The sequence below is a fragment of the Convolutriloba macropyga genome, chromosome 1 (assembly GCF_964194025.1).
Source record: "Convolutriloba macropyga chromosome 1, txConMacr16.3, whole genome shotgun sequence".
In the NCBI taxonomy this organism is placed as follows: domain Eukaryota; kingdom Metazoa; phylum Xenacoelomorpha; order Acoela; family Convolutidae; genus Convolutriloba; species Convolutriloba macropyga.
The window spans coordinates 23,123,749-23,141,413 of NC_134468.1; positions in this window are offsets into that span (position 1 = coordinate 23,123,749).

A 17,665-nucleotide genomic window follows, 5' to 3' on the forward strand; every position below is an offset into this window, starting at 1 on the left:
TCTCTTCAGAAAATCGCAAGAGAAGTTCTTCAAAGACGCTATCAAAGACATGAAACAACACAGGCCTTTGTCAAAGAAAGATCGTCTGCTCTGCTTGCCCCTTTCTTTGAAAATGGACTTCTTCGCGTTGATGGCAGAACAAAACGAAGCTCGCTACCCTTTGACGCCAAGCACCCTATCATCCTGGACTCTAAAGAGCACAGCATTCAACTCTACATACAGAAATGCCACGAAATTTGTATGCACATTGGAGTGGAATACACTCGCAACTACATACAACAGAGATGCCACATTCTTGGAATCACACTCTTCCTGAGAAGTTTGGCCTTCAAATGTTTCGACTGTCGCCGCTTCCGAACACAGGGCCACCGATGACAGACTTGCCAGACATTCGTTTCCAGGAAACACAGTCACCAGTCATCTTCACCAATGTCGGCGTGGACTACCTTGGATTTTATGCCGTCGTTCATTGAGTTCCAGAAGTGAAGACCTACATTTGCCTATTTACTTGCTTGGTTACAGGAGCAATTCACCTGGAAGTTGCAGAGGACCGACACAGAGCACAGACAAGTGTTTGACAGCAGTCCGAAGCTTCATCGCTCGACGCGGCCAACCTCGGTTGTTCTTGTCAGACAACAGATCCAACTTCCTGGGAGCAAGAAAGCAGATCAGAAGAAGACCACTGATGTTGGACCACGACTAAATCAAAGATCAGCTACTGAATCAGTCTGTCGAATGGAAGCTCAACCCTCCTTCTGCTCCTCACTTCGGTGGGGTGTGGGAGAGACTCGTTCAGTGTGTCAAACGAGTTCTTCTCTTGAACCTCGGCTCCGCAAAATTCACCCCAGATGTCTTTGCCACGATCGTCAGTGAAGCCGAGTGTCTTGTCAACTCGCGTCCACTCACCCACGTGAGAAGCAACCACGAAGACGACAACCCCCTTACACCAAACCACTTCTTGCCTGGAAGGCCCTTCTGCAATGTTCCTGGGGCCGTTTTCAACAAGATACTTACCTTGAAGAGTTAGGCGTGGACACAGTTGAAGCAGAGACTTCAGCAGATTTGGAAGAGGCTGCTAACCGAGTATGTTCATTCGCTGAACAAACGACAGAAGTGGACGTCTCGTGAAGGAGCTTTGGAAGTGGATGATGTTGTCTGGCTCCTTGAAAAGTTTACACCAAGAGGAATCTGGCCACTGGGACAAGTCACACGGACTTCCACCGGCCCCAGCAACATAGCTAGGTCATGCGAGGTTAAGACCGCTTTAGGCAAATTAATAAGACCAGCAGTAAAACTTATGCATGTTTACCCCAAGCCCCCTAGCAGGTTAGGGTTAGGTTCTGTGGGCCCCGAGGATGTTAATGCCTCACATTAACTTCGATTATTTTGCCGCAATTGTAAGGTTGATTGTTATGACTTTATAACCCAAAATTGTAAGAGAATGAGAAGTCGGCTCTAACCGTAAAATGTAAAATGATGTTATTGATGTATAAAAGAACCAAACAAGAGAAACTATGGGAATTGAAACCTTGAAGATAACCTTTATCACTGCGGGATCAAGCGTTATCAGGGGGGTTCAGACAGAACAGACCCGAATTCAGGTGTGGGCCAGACTGAACAGACCTTGGTCACCCTGGGTCAGACCGAAAAGACCCAAGACCTGGGCCAGAGGTATATATTCAATTTGCATTACCCTTTTGCTATAATATATTCATTTCATAAAAACTGATGTTTGCACTCTTTGGTTCATCTAAGGAAAAACCAATTATGAATGCATTGCCAAAGAAAACAAAACCCAACTGTTGACAACAAATTTCATGTAGTATATCATTTAGTGTATTTTTCTGACTCAATGGATGAGTTTAGACAGCTTTCCATAAGAGAATTCGTGATCTCCTGTTTATCACAAGAAGACCGAGGATTGGGTATGGACCAGACCAAACAGACCGAAGCCTGGGTATGAGCCAGAAGAAACAGACCAACGATTGGATATGGGCCAGAGCGAACAGACCCGCGACTGGGTATGGGCCAGACAAAACAGACCGAAGATTGGATATGGACCAGACGAAACAGACCGATGTTTGGGTATTGGCCAGACCGAAGATTGGGTATGGACCAGTCGAAACAGACCAATGTTTGGGTATTGACCAGACCGAACATACCCAATTCAAGTATGGGCCAGACAAAACAGACCCAATTTCGGTATGGGCCAGACGGAGCGGCGCGACCGAAAATTTGTCCAGACTATGAGCTCGGTCGCACCGGACCCCCCTGTCCGCGACCCAGGTCCGTCTAGCCCATAATTGTCTTGGGTCGCGGACTTCATCCTGGGGAAGCCTCTACTACGGACGCACGCTAAAAAGTCGATCAAAGCAATCGGTCAGATCCAAACATTGGTCTGAAGTAATGACTGGAATACCCTCAAATGCTGTTGTACGCTGTAGTTCCGCACGGCTGAAACCACTGTGTGTGAATTACGCCGTCGAAAAAATGGGTCTTTCTATCACATAAACACCCTGTGAATAGTCAACAGATGAGGAAAAAGTGATGTTGGAATCAAATTGGCCGAAGCTGGACGAAGCCTTAGAATTTGAATAGCAAAATTACAGCGTGGTTGAATTGGGCATGACGAGAGGAACTTGGGACACACAAGAAGGAGAATAACTGGCAACAGACGGAGAATAGCAATTTCTCGGAACTACAGATGGTTGCCGTCCATTTCTCTTATCGGAAAAAGCTGTTCATATAAAGTTGGCAAATTAAATGTGAGAGAACAAACCATTTCCGAAGAAATAGCAAAACTCATTTGAAGTCTTGGCGACATGGTCGACTATTGTCAAAACTTGCGGAAAAACCTCTCAATTCAAAGAACCTGGAAATTTGGGGTCACTATCTGTAACAATGACTTGGCAATGCTTGGCAGGAGCATCATGTTACCCTAAAAGCATACGCGGGTAGTACTCATTAAACGGACACAGAACGGGAGATAAGCGTTTAAAATAGAAAACCATTTTAGCTGGATATTATCTAATGGCATCAAACTATTCGCGGAATGCAAAATTGGCTGCCCAAAAAGACTGAGCTCTCCTATTTGCGAATGTCAACTTCTTAAATCGATTCACCAGCCGCCGTGCAAACAACAACAATTCTTGTTCTCTGAATACGCTCCCAGAACATCTTTACAGCAAGTACCTCCTCCAACTCCAGGCATAGCATCAACGTCTCTATCAAGTGGACACGCAAGAAGGACCCAGGTTGAGGTCCAGACCCAAATTGAGTTATGATCAGACCCAGTCGAGCGCACACCCGTGTGTTGCCAGACCGAAATTACAGGGTCTTTTCGGAAGTTCGAGCGCACTACGGTTTGGACCATGGTCTGGAGGTGGTCTGATCAGAGGTCATTTTGGTCTGAAAAGTCTGATCATAGGCGGATTCGAGCGCACTTGGGTCTGATCAGAGGCGACTTCGAGCGCAATTGGGTCTGATCATAACCTCTTTGAGCGCACTTTTGTCTAATCAGAGGCGACTTCGAGCGCAATTGGGTCTGATCATAACCTCTTCGAGCGCACTTTTGTCTGATCAGAGGCGACTTCGAGCGCAATTGAGTCTGATCATAACCTCTTTGAGCGCACTTTTGTCTGATCAGAAGCGAGTTTGAGCGCAATTGTGTCTGATCATAACCTCATCGAGCGCACTTGGGTCTGATCAGAAATGCTTTTGAACGCAATTGGGTCTGGTCATAACCTCTTTGGGCGCACTTTTGTCTAATCAGAGGCGACTTCGAGCGCAATTGGGTCTGATCATAACCTCTTCGAGCGCACTTTTGTCTGATCAGAGGCGACTTCCAGCGAAATTGTGTCTGATCATAACCTCTTTGAGCGCACTTTTGTCTGATCAGAGGCGACTTTGAGCGCAATTGGGTCTGATCATAACCTCATCGAGCCCACTTGGGACTGACCAGAAATGCTTTTGAACGCAATTGGGTCTGATCAGGGACCATTTCGAGCGCATTTTTTTTACTTTTTTTGTTTTTTAAACGAGAGATGTTGGCTCTGTCAGGAGGCGGCCATAAAGCAGCGTTCTGATCAGAGACTCATCTAAAGTCCGATAGCTCTGATCAGAAAACAGGAGTCCAGCCGATAACAGAGGCCGGTCCCCTTCAGAAGAAACTTTGATCAACTGGAGACCACGATATTTCTTATGGAAAGCTGTCTAAACTCATCCATTGAGTCAGAAAAATACACTAAAAGGTACACTAAACAAAATTTGTTCTCAACAGTTGGGTTTCGTTTTCTTTAGCAATACTTTTAAAATTGATTTTTCCTTAGATGAATTAAATACTGCAAACATCAGTTTTTTTGAAATGAATATATTATAGCAAAATTAGAAGATTTTTTCATAAGTAAAATCTTTCTCTGATCAGACTATTTCGAGCGCACTTGGGTCTGATCAGAGGCAATTTCTAGCGCAATTGGGTCTGATCATAGGCGGATTCGAGCACACTTGGTTCTGATCATAACCTCTTCGAGCGCACTTGGGTCTGGTCAGAGGTGACTTTGAGCGCAATTGGGTCTGATCATAATCTTTTCGAGCGCACTTGGGTCTGATCAGTGGCGACATCGAGCGCAATTGAGTCTGATCAGAGGCGACTTCGAGCGCACTTGGGTCTGATCAGAGGTCTAATATTTTTATTCAAATTCATCGCAAATCTTTTTTTATAGCTAATTTTGCAGTAAAATCTCAACCAGCGTGTGTGTAAGTTTTGCGTGTGGAGAGTGGACAATTTGAGTGTTGTGGTTAAAGGACGGGAGGGCTGACGATGGCGATTTTGAGTGTTTTTGATCAGAGTGGTCAGCTGGGGAGATGGTCTCGACTGAGTCTGATCAGAGGCTACTTGGGTCTGAAATTGGGTCTCATCATAGTCTGATTAAGGTCTGGGCAGTGGTCTGATATTGAGTCTGGACCATGAACTGGAGATGGTCTGATCAAAATTCCTTCGGTCTGGAAAGTCTGATCAGAACTCATTCTGTCTGGAAAGTTTGATCAGAGATAATTTCGGTCTGGAAAGTCTGATCAGAGATAGTTTCGGTCTAGAAAGTCTGATCAGAGATAATTTTGGTCTGGAAAGTCTGATCAGAAGCAAATTTGGGTCTGGACCTCAACCTGGGGAGTGCTGACTATTATGGCAATCGTGATCTTTCATGCGAATCTCCGAATTCCAAGAAACAAACGAAAAACCAACGATGAGCTGGTGATATGAAAAACATTCAAACGTTATCTGTCTGATACACAAATATGGAATTATTTCAAAAAATAGAAACACAAAGCTCGCCTCAAAAAACGTTTTGCGATGATATGCGCATTGTCTCGCCCTATTCAGCGAATAAGAAAACTGGACCATTGTCTTCAATTGATACCCAATGACTTACTCTTCATCTCCATTGGGGATGAAAAAACGCATGAAGATGATTACTAAAAGCGCATAAAAACGGGAAAGCTGTCATGGAACGCCGGATGTTGGCCCTACACGCGGTGTTGAGCGATTCCACAAACGCAACTTTGTCCCAAGAACCGGAAAATGAAATCACTCACGCAAGTAGGTGGACCTTGGACCCTTTTTGGGAAGGAAGTGGCCCGGAAGTAGCCGAACTGAGCACCTCCAAAAAACAGTAGGCCAAAACTGCCGATTCAGCGGCCGGGTGTGCAAGGATGGAAACCGACATCGAGGAGTGCTAATCAAGTTTCGCTTGATGTACATCCATCCGAACCCAGGACCCAGGGCAGAGGACGTCAACAAATGGGCAGAGAGGAGAGTCCGGGCAATGCGAGTAACGAGAAGAAAAGAAAGGCGCAAGAAAAAGAGGTGAGAGGAATGGATGCGCCTGCTCCAAGGTCGGAAGAGCCTCAAAAACAATTGAAGCACCTAACGGGGAAAGCGAGGAGACGCGAACTTGAAAGATGGACCAGGAAATTAAAATAGAAGTACCAGTCGAGAATGAACGAAACCCCAATCGCAACGTGGAACCTACATCGGTGCAAAATTCAAATTGACGGGAAAAGTCGAATCCAGCACGTTCTAGAAACGATAAAGCAACAGAACTGAGACGTGGCACTCTTATCCGAAATATCATCTAAAGAGGAGGAAATGTGGTGGGTTGACGACAACTCTGTCCTATTGCACTCAACAAAAACAGCGGTTGTCCTAAGGAACGAATGATCTCCGAACTGGCAAACTCAAGGGAGCCAGAAATGGCTGTCAGAGAAGGTGTCCATGGTTACCGTCAAAAGAATCAATCTCGTGGCACTTTTCCAACCTGTATCTCCAAACGACAACTTGTACGTTGTGGACACTTACATCAGGAAGAATTTTAGAGGAACATGGTGTCATCCGAGAACAAGTTGCTGGTACGAGCGTGACTATTTCCTGGCAAAACGACCCCGAATCTCATAATAAAGGATGTGAAAGTACAAAAGAGGACAGATGGTCAGAACACAGACCTTAAAGGATTGGCGTGGCCGTCATGAAAACCAAGAAAAAATTTGTGGCAAAGAGAACCCACCGCATCAATTGGAAGATACTTCGGGACGCGGCAAAGCAGATTCAGTACCAACGGCAACTCCTGGGAGCCAGACTGTCACAGGACCCGACGTGGATGGAACTCGCAACGGTTATGAAGAAGGCGGCAAAGGAAGTATGCAGTACGTAATATACCCGAAACAATTTCAGTCAATGGATGCAGGGACACGAAGATGAGGCGGGTGAGTTCAAACGCCAAATACAGAGTCTGGTGGTCTGAAAAAACAAAATGAGACCAAGGGCGACAAGAGAAAGGATATACAGGAAGAGCTGAAGGAAACTCAACAAAGTTACAAACGGAAGCTTAAGGATTGGGAAAACGTGTGATGGGAAGCATTAATAGTCCAATGTGAAGAAGCGATGAAGACACAGTATATAGGAGAAATGTACACCATCTTCAAGCAATTGGGATTACCAGATTTTGCATTACCGAACTCGAAGACAACCCTTTTACCTGCCGCGGCCTTCAATTAGCACTTTCAAATGATTCAGGAACAGAGAGACAAAAATGAAATTGCAGACAAAATACAGGCAAGGAAAATTATCCGGAAGTTCGCGACTACCTCAGAAGAGAAGAAAAATGCAGCGAGCGAACGCGAACTCAATGTTACCCGCACGGAGAGTGAAATACTGGAAGAGTGGCAGAGGATTAAAAAAAATCGACTGGAGAGGATGAAGTCCGTACAATTTACCTCAAAAGTGCGCCTCTAGAATTCCAGAGAGGGATTGTGAATGTTGTACAGACCATGTTTGTAACTCCCGCGGAACATTGGGACGATAATGTGAAGGTGGTCCTCATAATCCCTTTGCACAAGAAAGGAGCAAAAAAGAATCCCGATAGTTACCGCGGAGTATGTTTGTTGTCCATGATCAGCAGGATTCTTGCGAGAGTTCTAACCACGAGATTTAGAAACTGGAGCAGGAAGTTCGGAGCTCTGGGCGACAATCAAGATTGTTTTAAACAGAAAAGATCAACTGCTGACATCACTCAGATCATTGTCAGCCTTCATGAGGACAGCCGACGAGAAGAAGAAGAGAAGCGATACAAGGCCTGTCTGTTAGATCTGAGGAAGCTATAACCTCGAGTCAACCGCCCGTTGCTGTGGAAGACACTGGAAAGCTACGGTTTCGACGCTAACTTTCTGGGGAGACTGAAAGATATCCACGATCGCACGGCATACAAGGTGAGAGGGAACAGGGGACTCAGATCTGCAAGGATACCTCAAAGACAATTGAGAGAAGGCTGCCCTTCATCGCCAATACTCTTCAAATTTTTTCACCAATTTGTATTGCGAGGAGCAGAAGAGCAGAGAGGACTCAGCAATCCTTGCATGACTCAGCGACGAGACCAAGCAAATTACGAAGCCCTACAAGTAGTATTCAAAAACCCCCTTTCCGCCGACGACACCATGATTCTAGGAAGCAAAGAAAAAATAGAGGAGGCAAAAACTAAACCCAATAGAGTTATGGGGTATTTCGAAGAAAAGACAAACGAACTGAAGGAAGAAAATGTAACCCTTTGTTAAACGAGTGAACGAAAACCAGATTCCTTGGTGTATGGCTGGGTGAAGGAGAAGATACCAGAACCCGCATACAACGAAGAATGGGGGCCTGGAGCACGGTTCCGAAGCGACTGAAGCACTCAAGACTGACGAAAAGAACCCAAACCCGCGTAGTGGAAGCAGTCGTCGAAAGCACCATGCTGTTCAATTGCCAAGTATGAACCTGGTCAATAGGTGATATCAATAGAATCCAGAGAAAAGTAGACGAGTGTTATCTCTATGTCTGTAGCTCTAAATCACAAGCTCCTCTCAAGGAAATGAACGCTAAACATATGAACCGATGGAACGTCCGCAAAAAACTGAGTGCCAAATCTATAATGTTAAAAATTGAACGAAGAAGCCTAGAAAGATTTGGACACGTTCTTCGCCTCCCGGATGAATGCAAAGTAAAAGAAGTCACTTTCGACTGGCCTTCAACGTTAGAAAGTACAAGGAAAACGAAATCGAAATACCGATGCACCCCCCGTTATTAGATGAAGCTGGCAGGAGAAACGAGAATGGACCCACTCGATGTCGAGGAAAAAGCGCCCGACAGAAGGGATTGGAGAAAAGTGGTCAAGGGGCGCGTAGCACTGATTGAACGATGAGAAGAGTCGCAGGAGAACGGATGGTCAGGAGAGAGGGTCGAAAGATCGCAGAGAGCGAAACCATTGGACATGGAGTGCAAGACATGCGGCCGCGTATGCAAGTCACGAGCGCGATTGGCCAATCACATTCGTGCTCTGCACAAAGAGACAGTCACAGAACACGAGTGTAGGAACTGCCAAAGAGTATTCTCCCGGAAAACAAATCTTAAGAACCATTAGAAAAATGTCTTGGAGAAAAAAGCCCTACGAAATACGTTCCTAGAGAAAAAAATGCCCAATTTTTAACAAATTTGTGTCGTATTCCAACCATATAAGGCACGTCAGGAGCTGCAAGGGTCGGCAGAGGGGTACCCCTTCGGGTTGAACACCCATACAAGACAAGACAAGAAAAACCGGAAAAAATCAAACTTGCATTTATTACTAGCTATTCATTACCAGCGATTATATTCTTAAAGATTCTTCATTGTAGAAAAAATATTAAACTTTGTAAAACGTCTACTATTAAAAGTTCCAATGTGCTCAACCTTATTTTAGAAAACATGGGGGGTCTTTATAAATGAATCATCATTAATCCTTGATATAAAAATTTGTTCAAGTTCATATTTAGTTCATAGTACTTTATCCCCTAATTGTTTGCTAGACTTATTTCACGTATAGTTTCATTCATTCAAGTTGCTCATTTCCCTCGTGGCTGAAAAGGTCTGTTCAGCTGTTAAGTTGATTCTGTAATTCAGTCTGATTTCAACATTTTACTTCAGCATCTGGTGTTCGGCTGCTCAATTGAAAATTTTTCCCTCCAGCTCTTGGTTTTCACCAAGAAGAATCCTAGTGAAAACGAATTCCGTCCATTTTAATTTCTTGTCCCGCACAGTTCTTTCACAAAGTTAATTAGTAATGTCGCCCTTCAAATTAAAAATTTATATATATTCAAGTACGCTAGATCTGTTAAGGGGTGCTTTATTGATCAAGCAAAAACAAGGGTTAAAACACGTTTCACAGTTAAAGTTTTCATTTTTGAAGGTCGTTGTTTGATCAACTATTTGTTAGTCCATTTTGTTTTTGTTCCTTTTTTGATAAAAGTATTATTTGTTCTCTTGTTCTGTCAAGCTTTTGACTAACTGGTAAACATATTAACATTACGCTAATTTCGAGATAAACTATTTGGATGGCAAGATACGATACACGAAAAGAATATCAGTATAGAAGTCATTTTTTTTCAAATGCAAGATTTTAGCCCACAGTATTTATTTTTAAGCTGTTTTTAGGTTGCTTTGCTGTAAAAAATCAAAAAGTTTTGCGCTGTAAAAAAATGAGAGACTGGGAGAATGCAATTAACTTAAAAACTTCAATTTTTACCATTGAAGGAAATTGATATCTTAAGAGAAAGAAGGAACGAGTTGCATTAGCCATTGTACACATAATTAGGTCTACGTAATTATCAGAGGTCAGTTTTTGATAAATTTGAGCTCCTAGAAAACTTCCTCTTTCAACTCTTGATCTTATTTAGAAAGATTTCTAAAGAAGAATAACTATTTTTTTGGCAACTAAAATGAGTTGATTTTCTGTAAATTATTTTTTTGTGTCTTCTTGTGTTTTTTTTAGTTGTAGTATAAAAGTTTTTTTCGAGTGTGCAAATAAATTTTGTGTATTTTGAAATTTGAACAATGTCGTTTTCTCATTCCAGTAGTTTCTTTAGAAAAATTGCTGACGCGTAACAGACAATTACGATGCCCTAGAGCAGTTACTTGTGCATCACCATTGTTAACCTTTTCCTCTGATTAGCCACTGCCCAAATTTGACCGAATTAAAAAAAATTGCACGATCCAGAAACAGCACGCCCGTATGGTGGTTATCTTCCATATTTCCTATTGCGTTTTGTAGTATCAAAATTTGTTCCATATTTTTGGAGGTTTCAAAATTTTTGAGTTTCCCTATGAATACTGAATTTTTGCTTTTCTAAATTTTAAATATGCTTTTTGCAAAGTTGCGATAATTTGCAAATGTCAAAATAGTCAATTCGTGTCAATTTGCTTTGATTGGAGTATCGATAACTCTGAGCAGCTAAAAATTTCATTTGTTTTCATATGTCATCTACTGTTTACCTGAAGGAGTCTTTTTGTTGTTGGAAAATCATTTTCTTGCTGCTGGTGCGTTGGTGCGTATTTCTCAAATGTTGTTAGAAAGAATGGCATTGATCCCTTCAAATATTTGATTTCAGTTTTTTTCCAAAAACTAATTGTTCATAAAATGTAATATTGACAATGTTACAAACATAAGCAACAACAGTGGAACTTTGATCGATATCTGTTATTGGACTAATAAGCAGATCACCAGTAGGAAAATTGTTTTTGAACTGGATCGTGTTTTTGAACTGGATCGTGCTTCAATGTTTTTTGAGTGCAAATTAGATTCAATTGGAAAAAAATACCACGCTAATTTAATAGTCAAGATAAAAAATTGTTGAAGTTATTAAACGAGATCTGGCGCTTTTAAAAATTTTTTTGACGAATTTTTTTATATCTCGCCTAATAAATGAGCTTGTACCATTTTTTCCATTTTACTAAATTTGTTCTCAAAAAACCAGTTAAATCTTGATTCAAATCGAACGAATTTAAACAAAGATTCCAACTGTTGATTTGCTTATTGTTCCAAGAACAGTGACTTTTTAAATTTCCCTTTTTGATGCTAATGCACGTAAGAATGTTGATCTTGCAAGCCGAAAAGGCTACTGCCGATGCCAAGTTATGAGGCTTTCCTTTTTCAGTTATGCTAATCAAGTCTACATTTTTTGTCTCCAAACAAGAACATACTGTCTGCATATGAAAATGCATAGGAAAACTCAGCAATTAGCTTGCCGAACAAAATCTACCGGGATTTGATGTGGAGTATAGGAGACTTTTATGAGATGTTTTCCGCTAGGGTATTGTGAAGTTCCGGCAACAACGCTCAGAAAAACTTACTTGCGATCAGCTAACTTATATCCATTTCTTTGTTTGAAATTAAGAGGAATCCAGTTTTTCAGACTCCCACCTTCTGCAGTTCCCGTCTGACGAGATTAATTGTGTTTAGCGCTAAGGCTAATCTTTAGGCTGTGTACTACGCTAAATCAAGTTTCAAATAATGGAAAATTAGGTTCCGAGTCCAGTTGCTGAAGCAAAATTGACATATCTTGATAATTTGTTTGTATGCAGCAATTCAATAACAGTAAAGAGTTAAGTCGATTCTTAACCGAAAAAAACCCACTTATCCACAGTGTAAAATTTTGACTTATCAAAAGGAGAAGAATTTTTCCAAAGTCACCACAAAGTAAGGTTAGCTCTACGAAACCGCAAAACTTTGATTCCGAGTCATCTACAAAACAGCCCGTTTTTAGTTGCAGAATCGATACAGGCTTAGTTCTTTTAAATTGATCTTAATTAAATGGCCGGCCTAAGTAAGGACTTGCCTGTTTGTCAGGATTTCAGGTAGAATTGTATTTATACGACTCCACCCTTGCCACTGTGTTGTTTGAAGCGCCTTCTAAGTAAAACTATAAACTGGCAAAACTTTCTGGATAATAAGAGAAAATTAGAGAAGCGGGGGAATGGAAAAAGCTGTTATTTTGAAAATGCGGTGTTTTCAATGTTTTACTAGAATTCCTGAAAGTTAGTGCTCCAAAATTGTTTTTTTATGACACAACCGTATGCGGCTTTCAACTAAGGCTACTAAAAACAGTAATAAAAATAGCAAGGAAAAAGCATGTGGAGCTGGAAGCAAGGGCCGACATAAGTAGGGTGTACCAAGTTGGGCACCAAACTTAAAATTGATTGCTTTTTTAGCCGTTAACATACACTTATCTATTCGAGAGCAAAAAATAGATTCGAAGTTTAAAGAGCTGTTAAGACGTCAGAACAAAATTCGAGTCCATCGGAACACTTGAAGGCATTAATTTTAAATTATTTTGTTGATCTGCTATTGCGTGGCCCAAAATATCCAATCGTAGATAAGTTCAATGAAATGCATTTAACAACAGACAAACTAGTAGCTGTGCACGATTGAGGAATGAAAAACAGATGTTAAAAAAACTACGTGAAATTTCAGCTACTGCTAAATAAAACGGCCAAATGTCACAAATAAAAGTGTCGTGAGAATTGCAAACTTTGAAAAGATAACGACATTGTAGCCGTTTTTGTCAATAAGGGTGGGGTATTTTGTGTGATGAATAGGCAATCGTATCAGAAAAAGCTGGCTGGAACTCTTCATTGCTCAAAATTTCAAGAAATTGATGGCTCGGGAGATAACATTGTCCTAAAAATTTTAAATGATCTCAACAGTGCGTTGTGTGAGATGAAGAAGAATTCTTTGTTAATCGGAAAAAAATCAAAAAGATGGTTTACTGGAGCACAGACCGCAATTTTTTTGCCCTGGCAAAAATGCACAGGAAGAGAAGTTTGTTATACGCTGTGTTCTCCAAACCTAATACTACTATTAAATACACTAATACTACTAATGGAAATAATTGCTCAAAAAATGTTTTCATAAAATACCGCGTGATAACATCGAGGTGTCAACTCTCCATGTCCGGAGAAAATTTGAATCCACATAATTAAGTCATGGTGAGATCAAGACTCCTTGGATCTTAAATCCTAATTAACAAAGTCACATTTAATAAAGCAATTGAAATAGTTTTCAAGAGTCTGTGTTCTCGAAAAAACGCTCCATAGATGTCAAGATCGTCCTGTAAATTGCTCTTGGAGCAGGCCATGACAAACGTTTGTCTCAAATGCAATGACTGGAGGTCTTAAAAGTCAGATGGATTAGCAATGGCAGCATGGCTTTGTGCAACTCTGGCAATCTCTTGGATATAATCATTTGAACTTCAGATCAATTGAACGAATGAGATCGTCAATAATTTTCCTAAATCGAAATTGAGGACTACCCTGAATTCAACCGTACAAAATGCGAGTTTTAGTTCCAAGAAAAATGTGAAAATATTTATGATCACCGCTGTTCGACAAAAGGAAAGACCAAGTGTGATTTCGTATAATTGACACAAAGTTAACAAAAGAGATGTTCGACTTAAATCACATAGACACTTATCAAAAGTAAATGTTGACAATATAAAATGCTTGGTAATTTTAGACAGTGATGCAAATTTTTGAAAAGTCAACAACTTTCACAGAAAATTAGAAATCGCACTAGGAGAGACAGATGAAATTTCTAATTTAGCATTTTAAAATGTAAATATCAATCTGAATGACTGTAAGAAATACGCCGTGAGTTGTATCAAAATCCAATCAAGTACCAAAACAGGGGTTGTCTTGAGTTTTCGTTGCCGTGCAATAATCGAACACCAAAAAAACAGGAAAGGGGACTATCGCATTTTCAGAAGCACAAACACACTGCAAATTTTTGACAAAGCTGTTAAGGAAAAAAGCATATATGAAGGCAGAAACCCATTACCCCGAAAATTGGACCTAATCTCTGATTCTCGATTGAAAAAATATTGTCAAGCCACAACTGACGAATGCGTGCGAAGAACAGCAACAGCAGGATACAAATAACAGCCGAATTTGTGCCACGTTTAAACGCGGAACATAGCGTCTCTGAAGTCAAGTTTTGGTAACAATCTGAATTTTGTGTGGATTATGAACTCAATTGCTATGGATGCAGTTCTACCTTGTCGACATTTAATCCAACGAATATAGAGCATCCACAATACAATTAACCGGTGGGTCAAAATGTTGAGTAATGCTTTGCCTCACTGATAGTCTTTGCTAATGAGATAACAGATCAGCACCAGGATGCTGAAAAACGTATAATCGTCGAAACTCTACATATTAATATTCGCGAAACCCAATTGAACGCCGAGGGACGAGTACAAGAGCTACGATTTGAAATTGAGTTTTTAAGTTCAGAAAAATTGTTCTGCATATATTTTCCAATAAGCATGTGAGCAAAGTTAAATCGTTAATAGAAACAAAAATATACCACTAAAATTGCATAGACAGAAACAAAGCTTGAGCTCAACATAATCAAAATTCCAATTCATTAATTTGCATTTTCAAAATTTTTACATTCTTGGGAGATGTTCTGAATTAATATCATTATGATATCATTACTTTTTTTATTTACTTTTACTTATGCACGTTTTCTGGTAATCGTTTTTTGAGATTTGGTTCACAAATGAAAACAATTTGATATTCGCTGTTTTTGGGGGTATTTAGGACCCAAACCAGGAGTATAGTAGGACCAGGACTCATAATTGATTACTAACGTCACATTCAGGTTTTGAATCGTCAGCGTATAAGTTATGACCGACGACTCAAACACATAAATCGTTAAAAGAAATATTGGTTCTTAACAATTTCATCATCTATTTTTACTTGTTTTGTTTACTTAAGGTTTTGCAATGGATGCACACTCTAACACGCTCTGCATCTGTGCAGGTATGCAGAATTTGCCGTTAAAATAGATTAGTTGTTACCCGGGCCGAGGTGTCAACGCTAAAAAACGCAAAATTATGTAAGATTGGCGTTGAATGCGTTGAATTTATGTAAGATCTACGCTTGAGCGTAGATCTTACATAAATTCAACACATTCAACGCCAATCTTACATAATTTTGCGTTGAATTTTGGCGTAGATCTTACATATTTAGCGTTGAATTTTAGCGTAGATCTTACATATTTAGCGTTGAATTTAGCGTAGATCTCACATAAATTCAACGCATTCAACGCCAATCTTACATAATTTTGCGTTGAATTTTGGCCTAGATCTTACATATTTAGCGTTGAATTTTAGCGTAGATCTTACATATTTAGCGTTGATTTTAGCGTAGATCTTACATAAATTCAACGCATTCAACGCCAATCTTACATATTTTGCGTTGGAATTTGGCGTAGATCTTACATATTTAGCGTTGAATATTAGCGTAGATCTTACATATTTAGCGTTGAATTTAGCGTAGATCATACATAAATTAAACGCATTCAACCCCAATCTTACATATTTTGTGTTGAAATTTGTCGTAGATCTTACATATTTAACGTTGAATTGTAGCGTAGATCTCACATATTTAGCGTTGAATTTATCGTAGATCTTACATGAAATCAACGCATTCAACCCAAATCTTACATATTTTGTGTTGAAATTTGGCGTAGGTCTTACATATTTAGCGTTGAATTGTAGCGTAGATCTCACATATTTAGCGTTGAATTTAGCGTAGATCTTACATAAATTCAACGCTTTCAACACCAATCTTACATATTTTGCGGAGAATTTTGGCGTAGATCTTACAAACTTAAGGTTGAGTTTTTTGAATTCCATTTCAGACCACTTTATGATTTCAAAAGTTTTTCAAAATTTTTTTTCCAAAACTTCACTGTTTCGACCCCTGTACTTCACAGGTGAGAAAAGCGAAGTCAGCAAAAAAGCCACTCTTTGGTGCTCTTTTATAGTGCAAAATCCATTTGAGACAATTTTACGATTTCAAAATCTTTCCAAGTTTTTTTTCGAAAAATCAATTTTTTTCACTGTTTCGACCCTTATCATTGTTTCAACCCGTATCGAGAAAAATAACTTTTTAGTGCTCTTTTATTGTGCAAAATCCAATTGAGACCATTTTACGATTTCAAATTTTTTTTTTCAAAAAGTTAATTTTTTAACTGTTTCGACCCTATACTGCACAGGTGAGAAAAATCACTTTTTAGTGCTCTTTTATAGTGCAAAATCCGTTCCAGACCTTTTTACGATTTCAAAACTTCTTCAAGTTTTTTTTCGAAAAATTATTTTTTTCACTATTTCGAACCCTATACTCCAAAGGTGAGTAACAAAAAGTCAGAAAAAATCTTTTTTAGTGCTCTTTTATAGTAAAAAATCCAGTTCAGACCATTTGAAGGTTTCAAAATTTTCAAGTTTTTTTTTTCGAAAAATTAATTGTTTTACTGTTTTGACCCCTATACTGCACAATTGAGAAAAATGAAGTCACCAAAAAATAACCATTTGCTCTTTTACGGTGCAAAAACCATTTCAGACCATTTTAGGAATTCAAATTTTTTTCAAAACTTAAAAAAAAAAAATTTCCCAGTACTTTTCACATGTTAAATGCGTTGAATACGTTGAAATTATGTAAGATCTCGGCTAAATTCAACAAAAGATATGTAAGATCTAGGCTAAATTCAACGAAATATATGCAAGTTCTACGCTAAATTCAATGCAAAAGAAGTAAGTTCTACGCTAAAATCAACGCAAAATTTGTAAGATCTACGCTAAATTCAACGCAAAATATGTAAGATCTACGCTTTATAAGGATTGAGGCTCCTAAGGAAACCTAGGTACGGTGGCGCAATGGTAGAAGAGGCGACAAGTAAACAGGAGGTCAGTGGTTCGAGTCCCACACCCAGTTCTACGCGTTGATTTTTTGTAAGATCAACGCTAGATTCAACGCAAAAATATGTAAGATCTACGCAAAATTCAACGCTAAATATGTAAGATCTACGCTAAATTCAACGCTAAATTTGTAAGATCTACGCTAAATTCAACGCTAAATATGTAAGATCAGCGGCAACTAGCGTTGACAATTTGGAAAATTCACCGCCATTTCTTACATAATTTTGCGCTGAATGCGTTGAATTTTTGTCTTTAAAATCAACGCATTCAACGCAAAGTTATGTAGGAAAATTGCGGTGAATTTTCCGACTTGTCAACGCTAGTTGCCGCTGATCTTACATAATTTTGGTCAAATTCCTCGGCCCGGGTATCTTCTCCAAAGATAAGAGTTTTGATAAATCATCTATGAGTTTGAGACCACGGTCATAACTTATCATATTCGGCGATATGAAAATGCCGTGTGTAATCAATCAATGGTCCCTTCTCTTTTGGCTAGGTATCTGAGCACGAATTTTTATCCGGGAGATCATTTACTGTTTCTCTTGTTGTATCTAAGGAGATTTTGCATTGA